Consider the following 26,786-nt stretch of genomic DNA (forward strand, 5'->3'; position numbering starts at 1 on the left):
TAGAGGGTAATACAGTGAGGGGTGTTAAACATGCATGGGATAGACATACGGCTCCTGAATCTAAGATGAGACCCAGGACTGATTAAGGTTTGAGTCGTTAGAGCAGGAGAAACGGCCGACCAGACTGGCGTTTGGTCCAAATTGTGATTCTGTTTTATATATGGGGCAGTAGAAATATTATTATTAATCACTCATCTACAGACACCAGAAGGCTTGTTTTTCCCTCAGAAATCTCATGGTGCTGCCACAACCACAAGGGATTCTGGGTCGGCGCATGCAAATAAGGTCAATAATGATCACCTTTTGCCTCTATATCCGCTTTATACACGGATCCCTGGAAAGCAATCGCCCCGCTGTACAGGACTTTACACAAAACTCAGGTAAGAGGTGCAGTATATATGTGGGAAAAAAAGATAAATTGTTTCTCTTAATGTCTGATAGAAATGACTCATCTGCTGGACCGTCTCAATAAAACCTTCAGAAAATAATTTTTTCTACAGTTTGGTTATAAAGGGGTCTGTCCAAATATTTCCACTCCTCCAATAATCAATTTTTCAAAAATAGTAAATGTGAATTTTCAGGTCCATGGTCTTAACCTAGACTGGCTCAACAAATCCACCGCATCATTCGTGAAATCCGTGTTTGTATGTCACGCACATGTAACAGATGTTAGATACGGCGATTCTCTGAAATGTTTCACAGCTCAATAAAGATGGGGGGAAAATGGTTGGTTGGTTGGTTGGTTGGTTGGTTGGTTGGTAGGAAGGAAGGAAGGAAGGAAGGAGAGTGAGTGAGTGAGTGAGTGAGTGAGTGAGTGATGTGAGTGAGTGAGTGAGTGAGTGAGTGAGTGAGTGAGTGAGTGAGTGAGTGAGTGAGTGAGTGGTAGGGACTCATCAGCATGAGATTATGATACTGGCTTAATCGTTGAGGCTTTGGGTAGCCAAGAAATACCATTACATAAGTTAGGGTGAGTAAAGGTGGTGATCTGGCTACTGCACCTCTTACCCGAGTTTTTGTGTAAAGTCCTGTACAGCGGGGCGATTCCTTTCAAGGGATCCGTGTATAAAGCGGATATAGAGGCAAAAGGTGATCATTATTGACCTTATTTGCATGCACCTACCCAGAATCCCTTGTGTTTGTGGCAGCAGCATGAGATTTCTGAGGGAAAAACAATCCTTCTGGCGGTCTGGTTTCTTTAGATGAGGGTTTAATAATAATACTTCTAGTACCCCTAAATTTTAGTGCAAGGGTTTCCATCACCTTTACTCACCATAACTTATGTAATGAAGTAGGGTAGTTAATGATGCCCCTGTTGCCCTGTTGCACCTGCAAGTAAAGCTTGCAGATAATCAGGGGGGAGGGCCAGTTTTTGGTTCTATCTCAGGAGGGGAATACTGACAGAGTGTACAGCCAGGCCCGATCGGTCAGTGGGGCGCATGATGGATGCTTTGCGTAAATCACTCGGTGAGTATTTTATTAAATTGGGTTATTTGTAAGTATTTATGACCTCATTGGCGGCGTCCCACTGTCACCGTCAGCCCTTTCCTGAGGTCAGGAAGTTGAAATGCTAACCCACCTGCCGGGGGTTAGTGAGCCCACCACTGCCTGCTTCCAGTTCCTGCCCCAACTACTGCCCCTTTGACCATGTGATCACACAGCTTTGGGTGTATTGACTTGTAGAAGATGGGAAATGCGGGGACATAACAAGTACAAAGAATGAAACAATATCTGTTTTATTTATTTCTAGCGGATGAAGATCTCGATGGGGGAGAATAAGAGATTTCTTCTCAATTAAAACCTTAGAAGAAGAAACCTTCCCCTCTTAATAAAGTTTTCTGACAAACGTCACAATATGTTTCATGTCATTCGTCCCGGTTATATCCGGAGGGACTGATACTTTTTGTTTCTTTATGTTGCTTAAGTTTGGCCTCTTATGTTCCAAAAATGTTGGAGAAAAAATATACTCTTCAAGGATGTAACTAATAACGTCATATATTGGCATATTGTTTTATTACATACATTGTAACCGTAGCAACTGCTAAGGTAACATCTTTCTAAACCTGCCAGGACCTGCTGATTGATCGCCACGTCCCAAATGATTTAAAATGGATTTTACACGACTCATTAATCTCGTTATAGACAATGAAAGTCCAATCCCCAACCCTCACCCTGTATAAGGAATACTTGTACGGGGACAACCAAGCTTCTTGCGGCTGGGGTTGGCATGGTTCTTAAAGTTACTGCAAACCCTCCTGGAACCTCAGCTGATGAAACGTTGGATGTAGATTGAGGTCCAGAAGCAGACGGCATTATGTTTGCCCGACTCGCTGAACTCGCAGCCACATCGAGCCTTTCGCCAGCATGCCGTTCCAGCGATACCTTCTTGGACACTCAGACAGCTCACCGTTCACACAATTTAAACTACACCAACGTCTGTTTAGATAAGTGCATCTTTAAATCACGGCAAGTCGAGGTTTCCATGGCGACCAGTATTAGAGCCATTTGGGTAACACATTTGGTGACTCGCTACATAGAATCTTCACGATGGGATATTAATGAGTATTTCAAGAGTCTCAGGGTCGGCTCGTTTAGACGGGATCCAGGTATGCCTATAGCCCTGTCATTCCGGGGGAAGATGGAGTCTTTCGGGGGGGAAAGTGATGCCTTTTATTGGACCAACATAGAAAAAGTTTGAGATTCACAGAAGAGACAAACGATCTTCCCTCCAGATGGAATGTTGGGCAAGAAGGGATTGAACGTATGTTCTTACCACGAAAGAGGCCAACAACGAAACAGATTTCAACAAATACATTTAATAAATGCTAAAAACTTGAACACCGTTTATATTATCGATCTACATCTGATGCTTTTATGTTTTAAATATGGATGAATGGGATCGATAATTTCTTTTGAAATGGAAACTATGTTTTAAATTTGATGTCTATATATATATATATATATATAGCTTCAGACGCTCTTTTGTGACCCACAGCACTCTCAGCCAATCAGATCACAGCCTACAACACACAGCACTCTCAAAAGCACTATAAAGCATATAGAAATATAAACTATAGACATAGTATAGGATTTTCACAATTTTCACGCATTGTCCTGCTGTCCCCGGGGCAGTTGGGGAGATGTGACCTCTCCTAAAAGCTGTTAAAGCACTGGACTCCATTGCACGTGGCTCCCTGTTACTGTTACCCCTCTAGTGACTGTACTGGAACATTCTATGTGCAGGAGATGCCTCTAAGGGTCATGAAAGTTTGAGTTACTTAAAGATTCATTGGTTCCTTTACATGGAATCAAACTGATCGCTGCATTGGAAATGTCAGCCCGGAACATGCCAAGTTTGTGTTAAAATTCCAAAGGGTCACTTGGGGGTCGATTACGGCATTCGGGTTATTCTTTCCTCATCCATGAAATCCCGAACCCATAACGTATCATTGGTGAAAGTACACTCGGGGTCGATATTTGACCTCTCTGTCTGGCCCAATTTACTTATTTGTCTTTCTAACCCAATCAATTCACGTATCAGCCTACATCGCTGCATCGCGTCCGGATTGTCCATGAGCGTTTCCATGCTCCGCTCTCCATTCCCAGGGAACATAAATCAAAGATCAGAAACGCGGTAGACTTTGGGCATCAGCTGCTACAAACGATCAGCTTCAAAGAACGATCGCAATGGTGGGTCCTGGAAATACACACAACGCCTCTACTGCACATTACTAAAAAACAGAGAATAATTCAAAATGATCATTAGCAGTCAAATTACTTAAAACTCCTTTTTTGCCTCTTTGTTTAATTTAAACATAATGTCCGTTTATTCTCTCGCGAGCCGCGCGTACCAGTAAATAATTCCAGAGTTTGCCTAAACATCTCCCATCACAGCGAGATTCTAATTTGATCTCCGGAGACCCTTTCTGGTAGCTGCATAAAATATTTTCATTTACGCTATTGGAGTCGCTACAATCTTACATATTTAATCTCATGTTGCCCAGCGATGCCTTCAGATGAGTTTCTCTGCAAATCAGTAAACTTGTTCAATAACAACGATACCAAACACAAGAGATTTGTCGTTAGCGCAACAAAGAAGTTTTTTTTTTCTTACTCACAGAAAATAAAATTGAAAAAAAAACCCCATAATTTGAGATTCTGGGGCAGTTTCGGGGATTATATAAAATTTTTAAATTTCGACGGGAAAACTTTTTAACGCGGCCTGTCAGAAACATTTGAAGATCCCGTACATTCAAGGGCTTTCTCTTTACTGATCAAATTACTGTTATTATGTTTTACATTTGGCCGTGATTACGAGCTAAAATATATGCCTTTTGTTCAAAAAAATCTATATGTGGGATCGCTGGGTTTTGTTAAAACGGTAATAATGTTACCAGTCAAATATAAATACGGGTTATTAGCGCTCGGCTGAATTCCATTTATTCGAATTAGATGCATTGAGGACAATATGATAAAAATTATTATTTTCGGTTGCATGTTTCCAGTTTTTATTGGATTTTTGCTGGACTTGTTATTGAGCCTGGGAGGGAAAAATACACTTAAAGTTACATTTGCCGTTATTTCACAAATTTGCGTAGGATTATTTCCTATTTAAGAAGTATTCTGTGTCGTATTAGCGAACGACAGACCTTTAAATTTATTTCGGAATATACCGTGAAACTTAATGGAAGGAATCAAATCTTTGCGACAATAATAATGAATTACATTGAAAGAATGTGACAGTTTCAAGAGCCTCGGAATCGCGGAAATGCCAATAAAATACTTGAATTGATCGCATAATTTGAGTTGATTAAGACAGAAAAGGGAAATGTATGTCATAGAATTGAATTACGATCGGGTCATTCGGTTGGGTTGACATATTTAATAAAACATTGATTATTAAATCGACGTTTTGAGGTTTAATGGCAGATTCCGTGACGCTAGGCGCATGACGGCGGATTACCGAAGTGTTTCGGACGGAGATCCGCTTATTCCGGTGGAAATAATGGAATCAGATTCAGATTCCGCCCATGGGCCACCTTTAATTTTTTAGGAGTCAACTTCGCTGGTGATTTTTGGAAATACGTTTAGCTTTTATTTTATTATTTTAAATTAAAATCTTGTTTCACCTTAAAGTTCTGTGTGAAGTTGCTTAATTATTTACGGCCACATCTCGAAAAAGGAAAATTAAAAAGAAAAATCAATTAAATATGTTTTTACCATAGAAACAGAAGAGGAATTAATTTAATCTATTTTAAAGAAGTTACAGAAATTTCTGGCTCAGGAGACTTTCTTATATAAAATAATTCTTAATAAAATATTCTGAAACATAATCAAGTAATTTATATTTTGACCCAGATTTTAGTTTTGTACGGCTTATTTAAAAACTTCTATGTATTAAGGTCTATTGAGTTAGTATAATGTACAGAAAGAGCTCACGTTGCAAATCAGCTTCGCGTGCTTTTACATTTTTTAAAACCAGGACATGTTTTACCCCAAATGCTGTTATTGATCGTACAGACGCTCTACATGAAATCGGGCTTTGAACGTGTTTCATACAAATGTCTGTCTGTTATTATATTTTATGTATGCGGCTCCATTTATTCTGCAGACCCATGAAAATATAGAATCTGCTGGCAGATCGGCCCCCTTCGGCCCCCGTCTAGTCTCCCGTTTCTCCTGCTGTAAAGACTCAAACCTTAATCAGTCGTTGGTGTCGTCTTAGATTCAGGAGCCATATGCATCCCATGCATGTTTAATCCCCTCACTGTATTACCCTCTACCACTTCTGCTGGGAGGCTGTTCCACTTAACTACCACCCTCTTAGTTAAGTTAAACTCCCTTCCATTGTGTTAAATCCCTCCACAATGGGCCTTTGTGACCCACAGGTGGTCAGAGGATCTGACTGAGAAGCCCTGGACCCATCCATTGGGTTTTCTGGCCGGCGGTCCCGTCCCCTGAGGCAACTCAATCATATCCCTGTTCTCTTTATTTACTGCAGTCACTCCGTCTATCGTAGAGGTCACTTCCTATTCAACTTAATTTTCACGCCTGTTTAAAAATAGCCGGTATTGATGAATTATATATGTTCACATAGCGCTAGTAATCTACATAAGAACGTTCAGGTACATTAAGTGCCGCTCGTTACATTTTCATGTCGGAAGCAAGAAGGAAATAAAACACGTTATGGAAAACGTGAGCCACAACACGAGAGCGGCCTTGGACTTATTATTATATACATTTCTCTGTATGTTTCATGAAATCCTCCATAAATATGAAAGGTGAGCGTCTGAAAGGAGAGTGCAGAATTCTACACGTTTCACGGCCTATGGGTCAACGAGCCGCGTTCCTCCAACGTGTCCCGACTGCGATATCCGACCCCGCAGGAATAACACGACCTTCAGGTTGAGATATGATGCTAATCGAAGCAAATTCTAATTGTGGGTAGATGATTATAAATGATATCTTCATTATACTGTATATGCATTCATGCGATAATTAGTGTATTTCTAGAAAAAAAAATCTAATCTCCCTACTCTATATAAAATGTCACCAACACTTATTTACTATCATTTATGCAAAATTGTATTTTTGATTTTCACAGAATTTGCAATTATCAGAGATCTCCCTTGTAACGGGTCCGTCAGGCAGCTGCCGCCTGGTTTTGCCACAGGGGGGAATGCTGCTCAAGGCTTGGTTCAGGCTCTTGGGAGCCCACGGCCCCTCTTTTCTTACACCCAACTATCAACACATGATGAATGTAAAATAAAGTAAAAGAAACTCTTTATTGTAGATTCTTTGGTATCCTCCATGACGTCGTACGCTGTTCATACTAAGCGCTGCCCTCACATTGTATCCCACCGAAGGCCTGGCCGCTGCAGCCAAGAAGGAGTCCGTCTGTGGTGACGTTGGAGAGGACTGTCCCGTTTGTATCAGGACAACTGCCATAAAATACAAAAGAGGCACAACATAATATTATAGATACCACACAGCACTGGGGTGGAAAAAGCTGCACCCTTGAGTACAGGCAGCCATTGCACTTCAAGACATTTTGTCAGTGTCTGGGGCTGCCGGCCTCTCCCTGCGCGGCTCTGACTAGAAACAAAATGGAGGGAAAGTCAAGGGAGGGCAGGGAAGTAAGGGAAGAGGAAGCAGGATGAACAGTCAATCAGACTGCCCTAAACCCCTCCCGCACTTCCTGTCTGGATTCAGATGGCCACTGGGAGGGAGGAGCCACTCTGACTGGATTAATCTCCGCACCTGCTGTAGAGAGGCTCCTCTCTGCTGGGGTCAGATGGCTCCTCTCATTACCCCGGCAAAGGGGCAACTCAGATACTACTAATCAGGTAATCCACTACAGGATTACGGGGGGATTCAGGGTCCCCTAAATGCTCCACGTGGCCTTAGTTTATTCCGGCCGTGTTGCTACCCCTCTGGACTTCTTGCCCCAGGCTCAAGAATAGTCGGCCTCAGCCAGAATACACTGTTTCCTAAATCCCCTGATTTGAGGTGGCAGATGCCAAGTTTGTTACAAGTTAACTTTACGGTTAACTTTTATTGCAAAATAATCTAGATTTAGCAATTTTACCGACCGTTGTTTATGGCACAAATTAACCCTGTGAGGGCTTCATCTGTCATCCATCATCCAGGGTATATCTGCCTTATACGCACTAACTAATGATCATGTAACTGACATGTATGACCGCGAGGGGGACACCTGCTGTTAAGGCTCTTAAGTACTGAAATGAGAGAAATGAGGAAAAACAGCTTTAATTTTCCAGAAATATTAATATTCTGATGGCAACTTCACAATACGGTTTAATATTCCATTTTCTCAAAAAAAATCCATTAGCTCGCTTACCGACATAAAATGGTTTTCTTGGTGCCTCCTTAAAATTCCTTTAAAATAACAAAAAATAATAACAAAATTAATTACGTTTTTTTTACACCTTGACGATAAGAAATGCAAAAGGTTAAATTGGTGTAAAATGAAAAAGTGGAGGAGCACAGCAAAGAGTCAAGGAATCTTCAGCTAAAATTAGAATTATAGAATTAATAAAGAATTTTGTGGTTACTGTTTTCAAATTATATATATTATATATATTGGGAAGAGGTGCAGTAGCCAGATCACCACTCATGGACAGCTGTTTCGTCCTTATTAAAGACCTTAATGTTGGCCTTATTTGCATGTGCCTACCCAGAATCCCTCGTGGTTGTGGCAGCAGCATGAGATTTCTGAGGGAAAAACAAGCCTTCTAGCTAGTCTGGTGTCTGTAGATGAGGGTTTAATAATAATAATACTTCTACTACCCCTTAATTTTAAGTGGGAGGGTTTTCCATCACCTTTACTCACCATAACTTATGTAATGGTATTTCTTGGCTACCCCAAGCCATGAAGCTGGCATCACAACTGCATGTTGATTAATCTCATTAAAGATGATTGAGCGGTTGTACTTTTGGCTAAGGTTGAATGTGTACCAGTGGAAAAGGGAAAGCTTGAACTTCTGGCTTTAGGCCTGGGAATGTGTGAAGTTGTTTTTAGGTTCCTTGGACTGGATGCTGTGCACTGGGTATCAGTGTGGCTCTAAGTGTGCTGCACCCTTTCACATGTCACATGCTGGTAAGCACCTTGGCCCCTTACATGCACTTCCATTTTTGTATGGAGTATCCCCAGCCTTCGAGCATACGAACAATGTTTTATCACAGCAGCCAGTAAGGCCGGGGGTTCCACTGGGAACGTTTTTGTATGTATTTTTACCACATGATTGCACTGTTTTTTTTCCAAAGCGCACACGTGTTTTTACTTTTTTAATATATTTTTTTGTATTTGAGATTATTTATACAAAACAGTGATGTGATAAAACAGACACGAACGCTGAAAATCAACGGTGGAGCCGGGTCCCCTAAAGGTCTGGCTTTTCTGGTGAGGAGGGGAGTTAGGTAGCCCCCGGATCTTCTTGGCCCCTTCCCTTCCAACCGAAGAAGGGAAGGGGCCAAGAAGATCCGGCCCTCCTGCAGGCCTTATGGCCGGGGAGGGAAGGAAGGGGTTGCATATCCTTCGGGAGTGCGACCCCAGAAGAAAACGAAGATGGTGTCTATTGTGGCCTAACGGCACTTTGGCACTGGCACTTTTTTCAGTTTTTTTCACAACGAAGCACGAACCTCGGGGCTTCAATAAAAAGCCATCCATGAGCGGTGATCTGGTTACTGTACCTCTTCCCGAGTTTTGTGTAAAGTCCTGTACAGCGATTGCTTTCCAGGGATCCGTGTATAAAGTGGATATAGAGGCAAAGGTGATCATTGTTGACCTTATTTGCATGCACCTACCCAGAATCCCTTGTGGTTGTGGCAGCACCATGAGATTTCTGAGGGAAAAACAAGCTGTCTGGTTTCTGTAGATGAGTGTTTAATAATGCTTCTATATATATATATATATATATATATATATATATATATATATATATATATATATATATATATATATATATATATATATATACTTCAGAATCAACCTTTTCCTCCCATATAACACGGTGGATTGCTTTATTAACAGAAGCTGCCAACCCTCATATAAAAGAATGAAAACCATGCAAAATTTTTCCCAATTTCCCATAATCCCTCGGCAGAGACGGCGCGGCCCTGAAAAGCTGGGAGGAGAGACTCAACAAAGTAAAGCAGAAATTTGGGCTGTGGAGCCTCAGAGACCTTACCATTGAAGGGAAAGTGTTGGTGCTGCGCAACGAGATTCTTTCCGTGCTGCAGTACGTGGCTCAGGCCTGGCCCTTGCTGGTCACCATTCACCGAGCCATCAACCGAGCAGTTTTCCACTTCATCTGGGGCTCCAAAATGGACAGAGTAAAGCGCGCAGTGATGTACAAGGAACCCGGCAAGGGAGGCAAAGGAGTGCCTGACATCCCTACCATGCTGAGGACCTTCTTTGTGTGCAACTGCGTGCGCAGGACTCTCAGAGACGTAGTGAAAGGCTCTGCTGGAAACTCCTTGTCTCGCTTCTTCCTGCTGCCCCTGTGGAGGCAGCTCCGTCCCTTACAATTGGACCATGCCCTGGTTCTACTCGGACGTGGGCAAATTTGTAAGGGAGCACCAACTGGAGGGAGTTAAACCAGATTTGTGGTTACCCTGTGTGATCCACAAGCTCATCAGAGCCAAAGACACTATCGAGAACATCCCAGGGCTCCCCGACGCCACAGCTAACGTGTCGTCGAGCAGGCTAACCAACAGGCATAAAGACATGGCATGGATGGCCATTCAGGGAGGCCTCCCCCTAAGGACATTTATGCATGCCAGGGGGCTGTGCAGATATAGACACTGCCCACAGTGCATCGTGGAGGAGGAGACTTCCCTTCACTTGTTCTGGCAGTGCCCGTTTGCACAGGCTTTGTTCAGAGCCCTGGAGCTGGATCTCAAGGACTCTACCTAGAGAAAGTACCTGTCCTACCATTCGGTAATTTACGGACTTTTTCCAGGAACACACACTGAGAGCGCCATTGAGGATGCTTGGCGCCTCATGTGCTGTGTAATGGACGCTCTGTGGTTTGCCAGGAACCGCCTGGTGCTGAGGAGGGAGCAGGTCACAGTCCGTGACTGCCGCAGGCTTATCCACAGCCTGCTGTGAGACTACTCTCTCAAGGACAGTCTAGAGGCTGAAGACTAGCCCCATTCTTCTCGGCCCCCTCCCCCCCCCCATTTCCCCAGGTTATGTTCCACTAAAGTGCTAACCATTTGTGCCATGTCTGGGAATGTAATTGTACACTGCTTCTACTGAGCTTTCCGTAACTGAAGTCGTACTGTAACGTGTATTGCCCTGCGCTGCGTCGCAGTACTGCTTACCGTCTATCTGTACCAATATTACTGATCTATGTATTCCTGCTAAAACAGGTTGATGTCTCTTTTATCATAATCAGTTTTGTATAATAAACTTAAATACCAAAAAAAAATAATCCCTCAGTGCAGACAGATCCTCCCCGTCAGCCCAAGCAGGAAGTTGGAAGCTGCTTCCTGTTCTCTCCCTCCATCAGCCTGAGCTGGAATTTGTAGGTCGCTTCCTGTTCTCTGCCCTCGTTGTTTTAGTAGACGACACATGAGCCTCTAGAAATTGTTTCCGGCCACGCAGGTCCCTCCATAACGCTATTATCACAAATCACGAATATGTTAAGCCAAATGGACAGCAAGATGGCGGACCCTGCATGCAACACAACAAGAAATAACAATAAGGGAATCCTTATTGCCCCATTGCCCAGGAAAGTCTTGCACATGGAGCTCAGTTATAGCTGCAGCTAGCACCCGGTAAGAAACTCACTGTGTGTGTGTGTGACTGTGTTTGTCTGTTTGTGTGAGTTTGTGTAACGTCTGGTAATAGAGGGTTTTTTCCCTGAAACCGCTCACGCCTGGTAATAGAGGGGCTAATTCTCTGAAACTGCTCATGTCTGGTAATGACTGTATGCATATTATAATATCGATATATTATTAAATCTGAAATCGGCATGGTTCCCGAGGCTTAATTATATAATATGAAACTTTTTATGTGTATGTGAGATATGTATATATAATACATGCCTGTCTGAGTAATCTCATCCGCTCCATACTGTGTCCCTGAATCACAGAAATAAAATGTGATCATCCTAGGTTTCTCAAACCTGAAGTAAAAAAAATAACAAACAATTAATATGTTGTATATAAATGCGTGAGTTAAGGAAATAAACTGCCTTCCCCTTTAAGAACGGATTATTTGAAATTTTTACAAGTCCCCCTAAGGGCTTTTCCCTCTTCAAGCTCTGAATTTTGTCATGAACTAGAAAGCGCACCTTCTACCTTGGCTCCGGAGTGAACACGCGTCGGGATAAAATGTCACGGAATGAAATCTGAACAGAATATTTGTACGGAAAGTCTGGCTATTTGAGGAGTTTAATAGTGTATCTGGGTCAAGATATTCCTGCTGCTCGCTACTTTTCGATGTCTGGAACAATTAAACTCAAGAGCTGCCTATTTCCGCGGCTTCCAGAACAACGTCGTATTCAGCAATAAAAACATCCACATCTGCTTTCTGAATATACGAAAGCTTCCTGCCCTCTTACAGAAACGTGGATTTTTTTAAATGTATATTTTTTTATTTTTTTATTAAAAATGAAATTTGCTTGGCGGATTACAATGAATTTCCTGGTTCTACAAACAGCCTTCGTCTTAAAACGTCAACAGAATACAAAGTTCCTAATATGTGTTCTTTTATGCATAAATTGTAACATGTATAGATTGTTCTTCCCCGTGTAATTATATTTGCCTCCGTGAGTTGCTGGTGCGTTCCTTGGGGGTAACTCAGATTATATGCGGAAAAATTTAAATATATTAAATATATTCCACGCCATCAATGCCCTCAAACAAAACAAAAAACCTCTCCGTTTAACTTTCATTACTGCAATTTATCCAACAGCATCGTCCAGATACATCCAGTTTCTTATTTGACCTAAAATTAAACAGTTTAAAAAAGTATTTTTATTAAAAAAAAAAAAAAAAAAAAAAAAAAAAGTGAATTTGCTACATCTATAAAACCAGCGGGGAATAAATTCCATTATTTTTTGCGGATTTTCTACACAATTTATCAGATTATGAATCGTAAAGCATCTGTTAAACATGAGGTTTGTAAAGTTAAATCATTTCATTTTCATGTATTTTTAATTATGTTGAAACCCTTAAATAGCAAATGAAATCATTGTTACGGAAACTGCAGTAATTTGTCAGACTTACCAAAACGCGGCGAAAAAAAAGAACAATATTCATTAGTCATGGGTTTGCGTGGACGGCTTTCAGAAAATACAGGTTGGTTTTTTTTCCGTAAATAGAATTCTGCATAAACCGAGTCGGAACAACTGGAAAAATAATGATTTCTGATGACACTGAATAGATGTTAATTAGCAAATAAAAAAAATAAATTAAAAAAAAAAGCAATGAAAAGCCGTTTGTAAATCTGTAATCGGAATCCATGCGCGGGATAGATACATCAGCGGATAGAGGTCACAGGGTCATTGTTATAAAATACCAGAATTCCACATGTGTAAGTTATTTTCCCAGATTTTAGTTTTTTTCGAATAACCCCCCCCCCCAAAAATGGCTAATCAACTGTCCTGCATAACGAGGAACATTTTTAGCGTTTCGACAAAACTGACAGTGATTTGTAAAGTGCAGTAATTTGTGGTTTTAAAAAAACTGAATCTAAACGATATATCATTTTTAAAAATAATTGACTCCCGCAAAGTCGCTAATGACTTGTTCTGGGTTATGTTTCTGTTTATAAACATTGGTTTTTAACACAAAGAAAAATCGGCAATTTCATGGAATTTTATTTATAGAGCAGACTGAAAGTCCCTAAAAAGCAGGTCTGGAAAAGCTCGAGAGCGGAAGGGGAATCGAAGCAGCCCAGGAGATCCTTGAACTAGAAGCATTTTTGGGAAATGATGTCATACACTGGTGCTCCACTTTCTTAGCGCATGTGGCGCTGGGTGGAAGTAAACTATGGATGTGCCGACCGGACGGAGACCTCAGTAGTGTTAACGGCTTGATCACTCTAGACCTGAAACTCTGAACCTAGTCTGTTTAGGCCAGAATACGGCGCTGCCCAGAACCACATGGTTATTCATAGCATTGGGCTAAAAACACATCTTCACTAAAAATGGGTGGAAACCAGCATTTTACACCTTCGGGAAAAACGTTGTTTCTGAGTTCTTGTTGAAGTCACAAGCGTTGTGGTATATCTGCCAAATGACCACTCGTGATGTCCCGAAGCACGCATCACATTACAGAAAGCGTTTCGAGTAGCGTGACGTCAACAGGCGGAGAAGTATCAATTCTACGCTCACCTATGGGGGTTATCATGAAAAATGGCAAAAAGCCAACGTTTCTTGGTATCCCCGATGGATCCAGTTTTTAATATTTCACCCAGCTCTATTTCATAAATTCCCCTTTCTAATGTTAAGTCTTGGGTCTGGCAAAGCAGCAGAGAGACAATGGGTATTAATTACCTGGACAGCTTTCTTCTGCTCCTATTGCTCCCATGACCTCTGCATTGTCACCACCCTTTTCTTCACTCCTTTTATTTTCTCTGTTGGACGGGACGAGTCTGCCGGCATTTCACTTTCTGCCCTATTATGGGGCTCTTACCAGGAGCTTTGCTCTGTCTGGACTCCTAATTATAGGCCCCGTAGTTCGTCGCCGGTCTGCACTCATGTCCAGCATTATCATTATTGATTTGATTATCTTCACTTACACGGCCGGTCTGTAGCTAAGTTTTGCATTTTTAGGTCTTGTGTAAACTTAAACTCCTTTTAGATTGTAAGCTCTTTGAGCAGGGGCTTCCTCACCTTTTACTTCTGTCCAAATTGTTACATCATGCTCTACCTGTCATGTCCTCGCCTGTTGTTTCTGTAACTCAGATTGTTACGTTATATACTACCTGTTATGTCCTGTCTACCTAGGACCCAAATGCGGAATTTGATGGCGCTATATAAATAAATAATAATTGATAACAATAATCGCTTGTTTTAAGACATTATATGTCAGCCTTTAAGACGATCACGTGATCCCCTAGTATTGTATAATTGGCGAGGGATAAAAAGGTATAAAAAGGTATAAATCTTTGTTACTATAAACAGAAAATTCCACAGATCCCAGTATCTGCCGGATTATTCCTCCCATTAAGTTATCGCTCCCATATTGTTAATTTTCTGATTGTCAATGATTGGTCCAGGCAGCCATAAGGGTGGGAGGGGTCATCAGGGCAGGAGATGGATCAGGTAATGCAGGCTCTGCCACAAGCTGCCACCGATTCAACGATGTAAACTGTGAAACTCTTCAAAACAATTCAATTTACTTTTATTGAAACAAAAATCATGTAAAAAGCTGTGTAGGCGACACTTCAAGATGAACAAAGACATTTATACAGCACTCGTCGTATTTATCACGTATTTCTCGCAAGCCTTCATATAGAAAATTACTTTTGGGGGGAAAAAAAGTTTATTTTTGATTCTGTTCGCTTTCATTTTTCTCTATAGAAATCAGAAATCACTTTACAATGTGTCTATTTGGCTTTTTGTGCGTTTGTATAATGAGTTTATTTCTACATTTTCAATATGCATTGATCTAAAGTGGCGTAATGAACGCACTGTGCAATTTTCAGATTCAAGACTAAATTTCCTATTGTTGAAAATGTCTGAGAATAAAAAAAAAAAAAAGAAAAGAAATCAACAACAGCAAAAGTGCTAACAGCGGCACAGATCCGGGGAGAGAAACGTCTCGGCGACGCGGTGAATTATTTTAGCAGCCGAGAATAAAGAAAAATATGGTCCGCTTATTAAAGTGCAATTAATGCCATATTCTAAGGAACATATAATTTCTAGTCATTTCGAACACCGTAATGTAGGGACGGGCGTGTGTCACCGATCTCAGCGGGCGCCTTGTTTCCCATGCCAGGCGTACGAAAAACAAAAAAGAAGGAACGCCATTTCAGACGCCATCCATCGCTTTCTTATAAAAACATTTCTTTTTATAATCTGCGTTTACTTTACTGAGAGGCGGCAGCCTGATGGATGAATATTGGAGGAAATGGCAAACTTTAGACAAATATTTATAGCTAATCGACTCATAAAAGCACACGGAAAAACGCCTTGTTAAATAAAAAAACTACAGCTCTCATCACTCTTTTTCATGTGTTGATTTTTTATTGCGCCATCATATTCCGCAGCGCTGTATAAACCTCAGCAGACGGCCTATTAGCATTTTCTCGATAACAGTGAGCACATTATGGGCACGGATGGCGAGAATCGGAGTTATTAGCAAACTTCCAAACATTTAAAATATCCTTGAAAGGGACAATATATAGAGGGACATGAAGGCAGCTAGGAGATATGGGGGGGGGGGGCAAAGAGTGACTGTTTTTCTTAAAGAGGGATACTTGGGAGGTATGAAACAATTCACTGAGAAAAGTTTAAAAAATAAAAAATAAAACCACACAGAAGTTGTGAGACTTTTCTGTTTTGTACTTTGCTGCTCAAAGTCGAGGATTAATTTTTTTTTTATATTTAGGCTTTATTTTTATTAAAAATAAGAAAAAAAGAAATAATAATAACAACAAATAAATAATGACATCACCAGATCTTGTGAATATGTTGCAGCTTCAGAACTTATATGTGTTAAATAAGAACATTCCATAGTTATCTCATGTTACTTTAATATTTCTCATTGATACATCCACACAGTATCACATTAAACAATACGTCCGAATATTTATTGGGTTGTTGGCCTTTTCAGCCAATCAGATAACAGAATATAAATCATGGCCTTTGACCTGGTAACGTAAGAGGAGGCGGAGCTATTGGCAGCCACAGGCGGCTCTAAAATGCAGCCCAAAAAACTAAAAATACCCAATCCCTGCAACATTGTATTTTTTTGATAACTCTGTTAGTAAATATGGATAAGGATCCGGAACGCAAGGGGTTCAGATCCGATCCGTAAATGTTTCTCCTGACTCCTTCACTGCCTGTTATTAGTAACAATATCCATGTTAAAAAATGAAAGGAAAAAATCTGTATTTTCAGAAACCGCTGCAGCAAAACCGAGCCAAATTGCGATGTAGTACGGGGAGTTAGCAATCGCATTAAATATGTAACAGGATTTCCTTTAAATGTGCTTAACGTAAATGATAGTATGTTCTGGACAATTATTTAAGAGAAATAATCACATTTAGCCTGTTTTTACACCATTAAATAAAAAAACCACATTAAAATACTATTAAGAACACAATATAAAAACCAACACCGAAAACTAAGAACAATAACAGAAAGAAAATCAACAATGCAGACGGGATTTGGCAGAGAGCGTTAATGGGAACACACCGTGCACACGCGTTACAAACCCCGGTGTGAGACAGACGCCTGAAATTACGCCAAGTGAGTGTCCCGGAACAAGGAAAGAGACCACATCCAGCCTGTCTTACAGCAACATTTATTATGTCATGCTGACATCATTCAGTAGCTCTATAGTGTCAGATTATGAAACGTGCTGTAATGCAATAAAATATATAATATATATATAATATAATGTTTTCAGGCAGATGCATATCAGCCATTTGAATGAGTTCTCGCTCTGTTATCCGAGCCCCAATTTACTAGAACCCCCCCGGACTCCTTTCCATGCTGCATGTTGGAAACCATAGAATGGCTCAGTCTTAATCACCCAGTCAGACTCTCTTATTAATGAAAGACAATGGAGGAACGGACTTCATTAGCATTCCCATAAAGCAACACCTCAGTGTGGGGTTTGAGCCAGAAAGTCACCCAAAATATCACATGACTGACAGCACCGGCGGCTCCAGGTCTGCAGATAAAGGGGGTTTATTGGAATCAAGATTAGATTGAACCCTCTGGCCTTAGGGTTCAGGAAAGCAATGGAGCCTGAGGTGGAATTGCCCTGGCAGAAATGCTGGAGTCACCGTGTGTGGTATTGCACGCCACTGCACACGGTGAGCGCACGTTTTCATTGGCAGCCTACCAGCACTACCTTTTCCTCAGGTACATTTTGGTCTTGGGGTTAAGATTTTATTTTTGAATCCAGCAGGCCAGTAATGGTCTGTCCCTAAATTATTTTTGTTTAATGTATATAACTCACGTCGTTTTTACACGAGTGCCCATTATTTCCCCGTTTTTGAATTCGCGGCTTGGCCCCCACGATTCTTTGGCACACGTTTTTTTGTAACTACGTTTTTGGACACTGTTTTTCTTTTTAGAGGCAGTGAAGTCTGGACTTTGCTGGAGGAGGATTGGGAGCCTTCTGGCCCCTTCCTCTCTTCAAGAAGACCAGCAAGGAGTCTCACTCTTTGCGGGGGGTCGGAATTTGTCCGAGTTCTCCGTGAGGGAACTCGTTATCGTAGTCTGGCTTCTGCTGCCTTGTGCACAGTTGCGGCACCCAGGAGCATGCGCCTCGGGATCCAAAAGAAAAAAAAAAAAAAAAAGCTGTCCATGAGCGGTGATCTGACTACTGCATCTCTTCCTGAGTTTTGTCTAAATTCTGTCTTGTACAGCGGGGCGATTACTTTCAAAGGATCTAAGTGTAAAGTAGATATAGAGAGTGATTGTTGTGGAACTTATTTGCATGCACTTACCCAGAATCCCTTGTGCTTGTGGCAGCACCATGAGATTTCTAAGGGAAAAACAAGCTTTCTGGTGTCTGTAGATGAGTGATTATTAATAATACTTCTACTATTGAGACAGGGAAAGACAATGCTGGATTTTAAAGCTCAAAGTTTGGACTGCATGGCGCTCTAGATCAGCTTGGGCTCACTATCAAGCTATATAGAAACACAGAACCTGCTGGCAGATCGGCCCCCATCCGGACCCCGTCTAGTTGCCGTTTCTCCTCAAACCTTAATCAGTCGTTGGTCTCGTCTTAGATTCAGGCGCCGTATGTCTATCCCATGCGTGTTTACATTCCCACGCTATGTTACATTGGGCTGGGTGTCAAATTCCATATTATATTGGACTGAATGTTAAACTCGAGATAAGGTGGGCCGAGTTTCAGACGTCACATACGAGTATTCTGGATGTGACACTTCAGATAAAATCGATTATTTAGAAGAAGAACTAAATCCGTGCATTATTTGTGGCGATGGAGAAACAGTGCCGATGTTTCAGGCACTGTAAATGTTTTTTTAGTCCTCCCCATGGATAGGTGTAATACACGGTACTTTCTTCTGGGTTTTAAATGCTTTGGATATCACCTAATTCAAAAAAGGTAGAAATCAAAGGATCCTCTACAGTCATACAATTTATAGCTGGTGAAATTGGTCACAAATGGTTCTTATCTGCCGTCAGGTTCTATATTCTGTCGTGAAGGGTTCTGATGTTGTTGTGACTTAGTATTAGGTCATCAGACAGCTGCCACATGTTTTCTGATTCTCAGCCTGGGTGATAGAATATATACAACGCTATGAAAGTGAAAACCAAACTGTGCCGTGAAGCTGTAAAAGTATCGGACGTACCGTGATGGATCTTAAGCTTAGGGATGTAGATGTAGTTATTGGCCATTTTGGGTCAAACTCTTTCATATAAAACTGTCGCTTTTACTGGGAAGGATCAATAACTGATTTCAAGGACTCAACGGCTTTGATTTATATCACAGTAAAACTTACCTGTTGGTTACCGGAAGATGTGACCTTCTGTTCCATGTCATGTGTTAGCGTGTCGTACTGTATGATCATGTTATTACATGGAATGTGTTCTGCACATGCTCTATATCATTGGATTGGCCCACAAACATTGGTCAACGAAACCCATCGGTGAGAGGACACATCGGGCTCACGTTGACCGCCGTCGTTGACTTTGCTTGTCTCCGATACTTTTTTCATACTGGTTTTGTTGGGAATCGGGGTGGTTTCTGTTCTCGTAGCCAACATGTTTATTGTTCACATATCACTTCTTTTAAACCGATAAGTATGTGAAATCACAACAGAAAACTGTTATTATAAGTGTGATAAGAGAAGCTAATTATGCAGAATCTTGTGCCAAACGTACAGAGAATTTTTTTCTCGGAAAAAAACCAAATTGAGCCAGAAAATAAAACAACATGAATTGGTTTACCTAGAAACACCGTGAACTTTATCTATTTATTTCTTATTGGATTTTCATTGTTCTTTTTTTGCAATATGAGTCTAAAACTAAGCGTAAAAAAAAGGATGGAGTCATGTGACTAAATGTAACATTAAATGCCATTATCAGATCAACACTCCTGTGTTAAAAGATTTATTCGCAACTATGTCACATGATGTACAAGTTAATTGCATGTGTCGGGTTCAGCTCTGCTTTGTGCCGTACTAATTATTCCGTTTTTTCCATTAAAATACCAAGTATAAGATTATGTAAATACATGCTTTCGAAGCAAAGAAAAAAATAAATAATTGCCAATCATCTAATTAATGGTTAATTTGTCTGGTTTGACATTGTTTTGCATTAAAAGAAAATAGTACATTGCTAAAAAAAAAAAAAAAAATGGAAAAATAACAGCAAGCGCTATAATGTTAATTATACTTGAATGCAATAGTAATGGAATTAATCTAATAATTATATGAATTTTACAGATGCGCCGAAGCATTAAAAGGTGACCTTTAGTACTTAAAATGCGGAATGCAATACAGGACCCTCCGAAAATAAAAAATAAAAAAATGAATTATTGATTTGACAAGAAGCACTTAATAAATGTTTTACAATCTTCTTATTAAGCAATTTACTGGTTGCATTAAACAGTCGGAGGACGCGTTCCCGTTGCGAGGGGATGAGGAGCAGCTGCACGCGCAGCGGTTTCCTGGCACTTCACTCAAGCAGTAAACACAGAAATCAAATAATCACAATGGTGAGGACGCTGAAGGATCGTCTTATCTGTTTAAGATAACAGGAGATTATTTTTTATTCTGGAAGCCTCTCATCCCTTCCGGTAATTGGTAAGTCTCTGTTGGGGGCTGTTTATCAAAATACACAAACAGCGCTAATGGGGATGGCGGCGTAATCCTTTCAATGAGAGACGGGATGAGGAGCGGCGCAGAACAGGTTAAAATCTGTTGGCTTTCGTTCAATTTGGGTGACTTGGTTTGTTGCCCAAATAAAATCTAAACACAGAGAGGTGATTTATGTCGCGCGTCCTTATCGGTCTGGGGAAAGCCTCACGGGAGAGCGGTGTTTGCGCGTGATTTTCAAAGCTCGTAACTTTGCAGCTCCGGCTACTCGGAGTCCTCTAGCTTGAGGGTGAGCGGCTGCGGGAGGAGTGGGGAGACCCACTCAAGCGACAGGGCTACCCATGTGCTTTCGTGGCCCTGGAGATGGACATAGATTTGCCCTCCATTGCCTCCGTGGGTAGGGGAATCGGTGGGATTAGATGAACCTAAATGGAGATTGGGCAGCGCGACTCGGAGATCCTGGAGAAGTGGAGTTCCACCTGGAGCCTCCGCGCAAAACCCACCGAGCTCGCGTGTATGATGATTTTCTGTTCTATTAACAGGGTGGATCCCGGATATTCACTATTTCTATGTAATGTAGTAGCCATCGTATGCTATTGAATGTATATAATAGTGGCGTGATCCATTTACATCCCCAATCCCCCCCTAAATGCCCTGCAGAAGCTGTGTTCAGATATACTCAGCGACGGTCAGCTCTAGTGACGTCTTGGGTAGCACTGCCTGTGGCGGTCTGTTGAGACCCTCATGTATACACACAGAAAGTGCTCCCATTACTATCAATGGGAATATTTTTCTTGCCACTGATTGGCTACTTGAATCTCTCCATGTGGTTACCTGTAAACAGGTGCCTATGGGCTGCTTAGTGTATTAACCCCTATGGCCTTGACTCTTAGGCTCAAACACTAACGAGTCTGACGTGGTCCCGGAAACCCCTGAAATTACCGTAAGCCTGGGTTTCCATCGTTCTGTCACTCCGATGTTTATCTGGAGAATGCGGCGGCGTGCGCGCAGAGTGCTCATCTATCAGAGTGCTCTGTTTTGACAGTAATTCACTCAGCCGTGATCAGCAGCCAACTATTTGCAGTTTGTAGTTTTATTTCTCGATTACTTGGCCTGAATGTCTTTGCAAATAATTTCCTTTGAAGGTCCTTTTAGAGCTAAGTTGTTGTTTTTCTTTAAAAGAAAGATTAGGGTTTTTCTTAGGTAAAACATTTTTTGGCCAATGTTTTGAAGGGCCAGTGTGCCCTCGGCTGACCGACTCGATGTCATCAAACTGTCCCCCGGAGAATTAAACATCCACAGCAAGAAGCAGCACGACACAAAACACAGACTGACAAGGAGGAAAAAGGAGAGTGAAAAATAGAAGAAAACTTTAATTCTATCAGGCTGTGGAAAGTGTGAAAAAATCAGGCCTTTAAATGCCCAGTTCCTCCCAGACTTGTAAAAAAATTTTTTTAATGGTTTTTATGGTTAAGATTTTGGGACTGATGTTGTTCTTTTCACCGGTTTTTGCACATGCGCAACCTCTTTTGATCATCCTTCTGCCAAGTAGATGTCTAATGAATTTGGAACAGGAAGCAACAATCCGTGTAACATTCCCAGTCATCACAAAAAAACTTCTTTCTTGAAAAATAAGAGGTGTTAGAGTGAGTGTGTGTTGGTGTCAGTGTACGGTGTTAGAGTGAGTGTGTGTTGGTGTCAGTGTACGGTGTTAGAGTGAGTGTGTGTTGGTGTCAGTGTACGGTGTTAGAGTGAGTGTGTGTTGGTGTCAGTGTACGGTGTTAGAGTGAGTGTGTATTGGTGTCAGTGTACGGTGTTAGAGTGAGTGTGTATTGGTGTCAGTGTACGGTGTTAGAGTGAGTGTGTGTTGGTGTCAGTGTACGGTGTTAGAGTGAGTGTGTGTTGGTGTCAGTGTACGGTGTTAGAGTGAGTGTGTGTTGGTGTCAGTGTACGGTGTTAGAGTGAGTGTGTGTTGGTGTCAGTGTATGGTGTTAGAGTGAGTGTGTGTTGGCGTCAGTGTATGGTGTTAGAGTGAGTGTGTGTTGGTGTCAGTGTACGGTGTTAGAGTGAGTGTGTGTTGGAATATAGTGTTAGGGTGTATGAGTTGGGGATGTGGCACAGAGAGCCGAGCAATGAAGAGCTATACAGAGCAGGGGGCAGGGTAGTTATTTCCTTTGCTGGGGTGTGATGCCCCCTGAGTATCTGGCTCAGCTGCCCCTGAACCCTACTCTGTACAGCTCAATCATGCTAGGCCTTAATAATATTGCTATCTCTGTAAAAAGAATGGGGGGCAGAAGAGAATATTCGTGCCTGGGGGTCCTGCATTGACCTAAAGTAGAAAATGAGAACTTGCCAAAAGTACTAGAAACGCAGATTTCCGCAGAATGTTGTTTGAATTTATTTCCCTGCAGCCGTGGGTGTGACGGAGCGGCCGGGTCCAGAATGTTCTGCAGTCCCCGTTACCCGTCAGATTACGCTAATAACAAAGTAACGCCACGCAGAGAAACCTGGCTGGAAAGGCTTTTAAGAAGAGACATAAAACATAAAAACACAGAAATGCATCAGCGGAGGCCGGCGATAGAAATGCCAAGTAACGAGATTAACACTTTCCACAACCTGAAATAACTTCACTTCCAGCAGGACCCGAAACTCACCCCCCAGCACTGTATACAGTAATACCCCCCCAGCGCTGTATACAGTAATATAACCCCCCCAGCGCTGCATACAGTAATATAACCCCCCCAGCACTGTATACAGTAATATAACCCCCAGCGCTGTATACAGTAATATAACCCCCAGCGCTGTATACAGTAATATAACCCCCCAGAGCTGTATACAGTAATATAACCCCCAGCGCTGTATACAGTAATATAACCCCCCAGAGCTGTATACAGTAATATAACCCCCAGCGCTGTATACAGTAATAACCCCCAGAGCTGTATACAGTAATATAACCCCCAGCGCTGTATACAGTAATATAACCCCCAGCGCTGTATACAGTAATATAACCCCCAGCGCTGTATACAGTAATAACCCCCAGAGCTGTATACAGTAATATAACCCCCCAGTGCTGTATACAGTAATATAACCCCCAGCGCTGTATACAGTAATATAACCCCAGCACTGTATACAGTAATATAACCCCCAGCACTGTATACAGTAATATAACCCCCAGCACTGTATACAGTAATATAAATTTTCTTTATCTGCAGCCGCCGTTGCTGTCAGTCATGTGATATTTTGGGTGACTTTCCCGGCTGATGCTTTATGGCGATGCTAATGAAGTCCGTTCCTCCATAGACTTTCATTAGTCAGGAAATCATCTGTATGATTAGGACTGAGATATTAATAATAATCAGTAAAGCTGATTTTCACCATTTTATTCCGGATTCAGAAAGTTTGTTTCCCCGTTTCAGGGACGTTCCGAAATCTGAGGATAGAAACCGACTCCACTTTCTGCTCCGTTTGCCGGAAACACGGTAACAATAATAATAATATAAAATAACTCAGACTCCTTCCAGGGCTTATTAGCGTCTCATATAATTGTATTCGAAGGTAAGAGGCTGAAGACGCGGCCGTGGATCACATGTTTTAACGTTTATTTGTTACAATAACTTGAGATCTGTTTTGTCCATCAATTCCCACAACGCGGAACGACAAGAACCGCGCTGCTCGTTTGTGTGTTACAGGATATTGTGTTTCCTTATTATTATTGTTTTTTTATTTTGGAAACTCCTTTAGTCGAAAGGAAAATAAAGTAGAAAACCACTCGAAGTTATCATTTGGAACCCCAAAATGAGAAATCGTTCATCATAAATTCATGCTCAGCCAATCCCGCGAGGCCGCTAAACACACGGCGATTTCACTTCGACATGTTACATGCATCTTCATTTCGGCTCGGCCAGGAACCGGTCCGAGCAAAAATTAGAAGCTGGATAGGGTTCAGCTTAGAAATGTAAAAAATCAGCTAACTTGCTGAAATCCGCAGAAAAAGTGGCCGCTTTTATAGAAAAATAAATAGATTTTTCATGTGCTTTTCTGAAGCTCCACACATCGGATAAGTTTGGTGTGCGGTAAAAATTTATTTTCCAGGAATTGTTCTTTTTTTTTTTGAGTTGAAAAGATGATGAAGCAAAAAACCCTAAAACACTGGAATTTATTTATTTATTTTTTTAAAAAGAAGTAACCAGAAACGGAATGAAACAAACTGTTTTTTTTGTGTTCTGCCCCCCAAAAAATTGTAATTATTCGTAAGAGAAATTAACATCAAGTTTTATAAAAAGTGAGAAAATAATTAAATATAAAAAAAAAGGTAATGGGTTAAAATATAGTTTCTTTGCCATTAATCACATGATTGGCCGGTTTGTATTGATACATATTAACAATGTATATTTTTTCTTACAAACGGAGCTTTGAATCGGCTGTATAAATGTTCTGAATGGTGCTTGTCGTTAATTCAGATATTTGTTTAATGTAATAAGTGCATTCGGCACAAGAGTCTATTAGTGACATGATCCCCGCGTCTCCGTAATACACCCTCGCATCTTATAAGTCCACTTCAATGTTCTCTTAATAATTTCTTTTCACTGCATATTACGGAATTGCATAATCACATTATTCCGTTAACTAATGCGGGACGGCGATGCGTCACGGTACTGCTGCTCTGGCCTAATTCGACGTTCGAAAGAATCTGTAAGCCGATCGCCGTTAATAAACGAGACGAGTGTCTGTCGCTCCTTCACGTTTAGAGACACTTATTTATAAATTGGCTGCTTTAAATCTGATTAACATTCAGATGCCAGATGTTCTAACGGTTGACTAAAACGTACATAACGTAACAAATAAATACACGATAACCGTTAGAAAGAGATTAAGGATATTGTTCTGATCAAAGACATACTGATTATTTTATAGATATTGATGATTGAGTCATTGATTAAGTGAATGTTAGGCAGGAAACTTAAATTTTTGTCAGGTCCTCCTCCTGCTGCTGTGTGTCGGGTCCCGTTCTTCAAAGGCCAAGTTGCTCTGAGCGGTTTTCTCAGACTCAGACAACCTCTCTGAGCAACTTGGCCCGAGAGGAACGGGGATTTCAGTCTCCGGTGCAAAGGGCAGGGCAAGGTACACCTCGGAGCAACTTGGCCTGGGGAGACCATTGGCGCCAGCAGTTAAATGAGCAGTTAAAGGGCAGCTGTTCTTCATTGGTTGATGCCAGAAGAGCTCCCTGCCAGCAACCAATAGAATCCTTCTTAAGGACTCCTGGCGCGATCCTACGGATCCTTGTTCCCATTATCCCCTACGATACTACGAAGACTTAAGGTAGGCTAGAGGATGTGACTTGTATGGGAGGAAGGGTCCAGGGAGATTAGCTAGGAGATATTTACGAAGCCGCCATATTAGTTTATTCAGTTTGAACAATGAAAACGCAACATTCGTGTTCATTTTCATGTTTCCCGAATACGAATGCACAAGTCTAGTTATTACTGTATACAGAGGTTGGGGTTATATTACTGTATACAGAGGTGGGGGTTATTACTGTATACAGCGCTGGGGGTTATATTACTGTATACAGCGCTGGGGGATATTACGGTATACAGCGCCGGGGGTTATTACTGTATACAGCGCTGGGGGGTTATATTACTGTATACAGTGCTGGGGGGGGTTATATTACTGTATACAGCACTGGGGGTTATATTACTGTATACAGCGCTGGGGGTTATTACTGTATACAGTGCTGGGGGGTTATATTACTGTATACAGTGCTGGGGGGGTTATATTACTGTATACAGTGCTGGGGGGTATATTACTGTATACAGTGCTGGGGGGGTTATATTACTGTATACAGTGCTGGGGGGGTTATATTACTGTATACAGCGCTGGGGGGTTATATTACTGTATACAGTGCTGGGGGGGTTATATTACTGTATGCAGCGCTGGGGGGTATATTACTGTATACAGCACTGGGGGGTTATATTACTGTATACAGTGCTGGGGGTTATATTACTGTATACAGCGCTGGGGGTTATATTACTGTATACAGCGCTGGGGGTTATATTACTGTGTACAGCGCTGGGGGGGGTTATTGCTGTATACAGCGCTGGGGTCTATCCTAAAAAGAAGAGAAATACTTGTTTCCATGCGACTTTCCCTTTAAGATAAGATATAAGTAGCCGTTTATAACTATTACAGTCATTTCTTATATTTTTGTAACGCTGTAAGATCCCGTCGCTGTAGTGAATGGGTGAATTTACACAAATACTGAATTGCCCGTTCTTTTGATTTA

This window comes from Sceloporus occidentalis, unplaced genomic scaffold (genome assembly GCF_023333645.1).
Source record: "Sceloporus occidentalis isolate IW3139 unplaced genomic scaffold, rSceOcc1.0.p SCAF_190, whole genome shotgun sequence".
Lineage (NCBI taxonomy): Eukaryota > Metazoa > Chordata > Lepidosauria > Squamata > Phrynosomatidae > Sceloporus > Sceloporus occidentalis.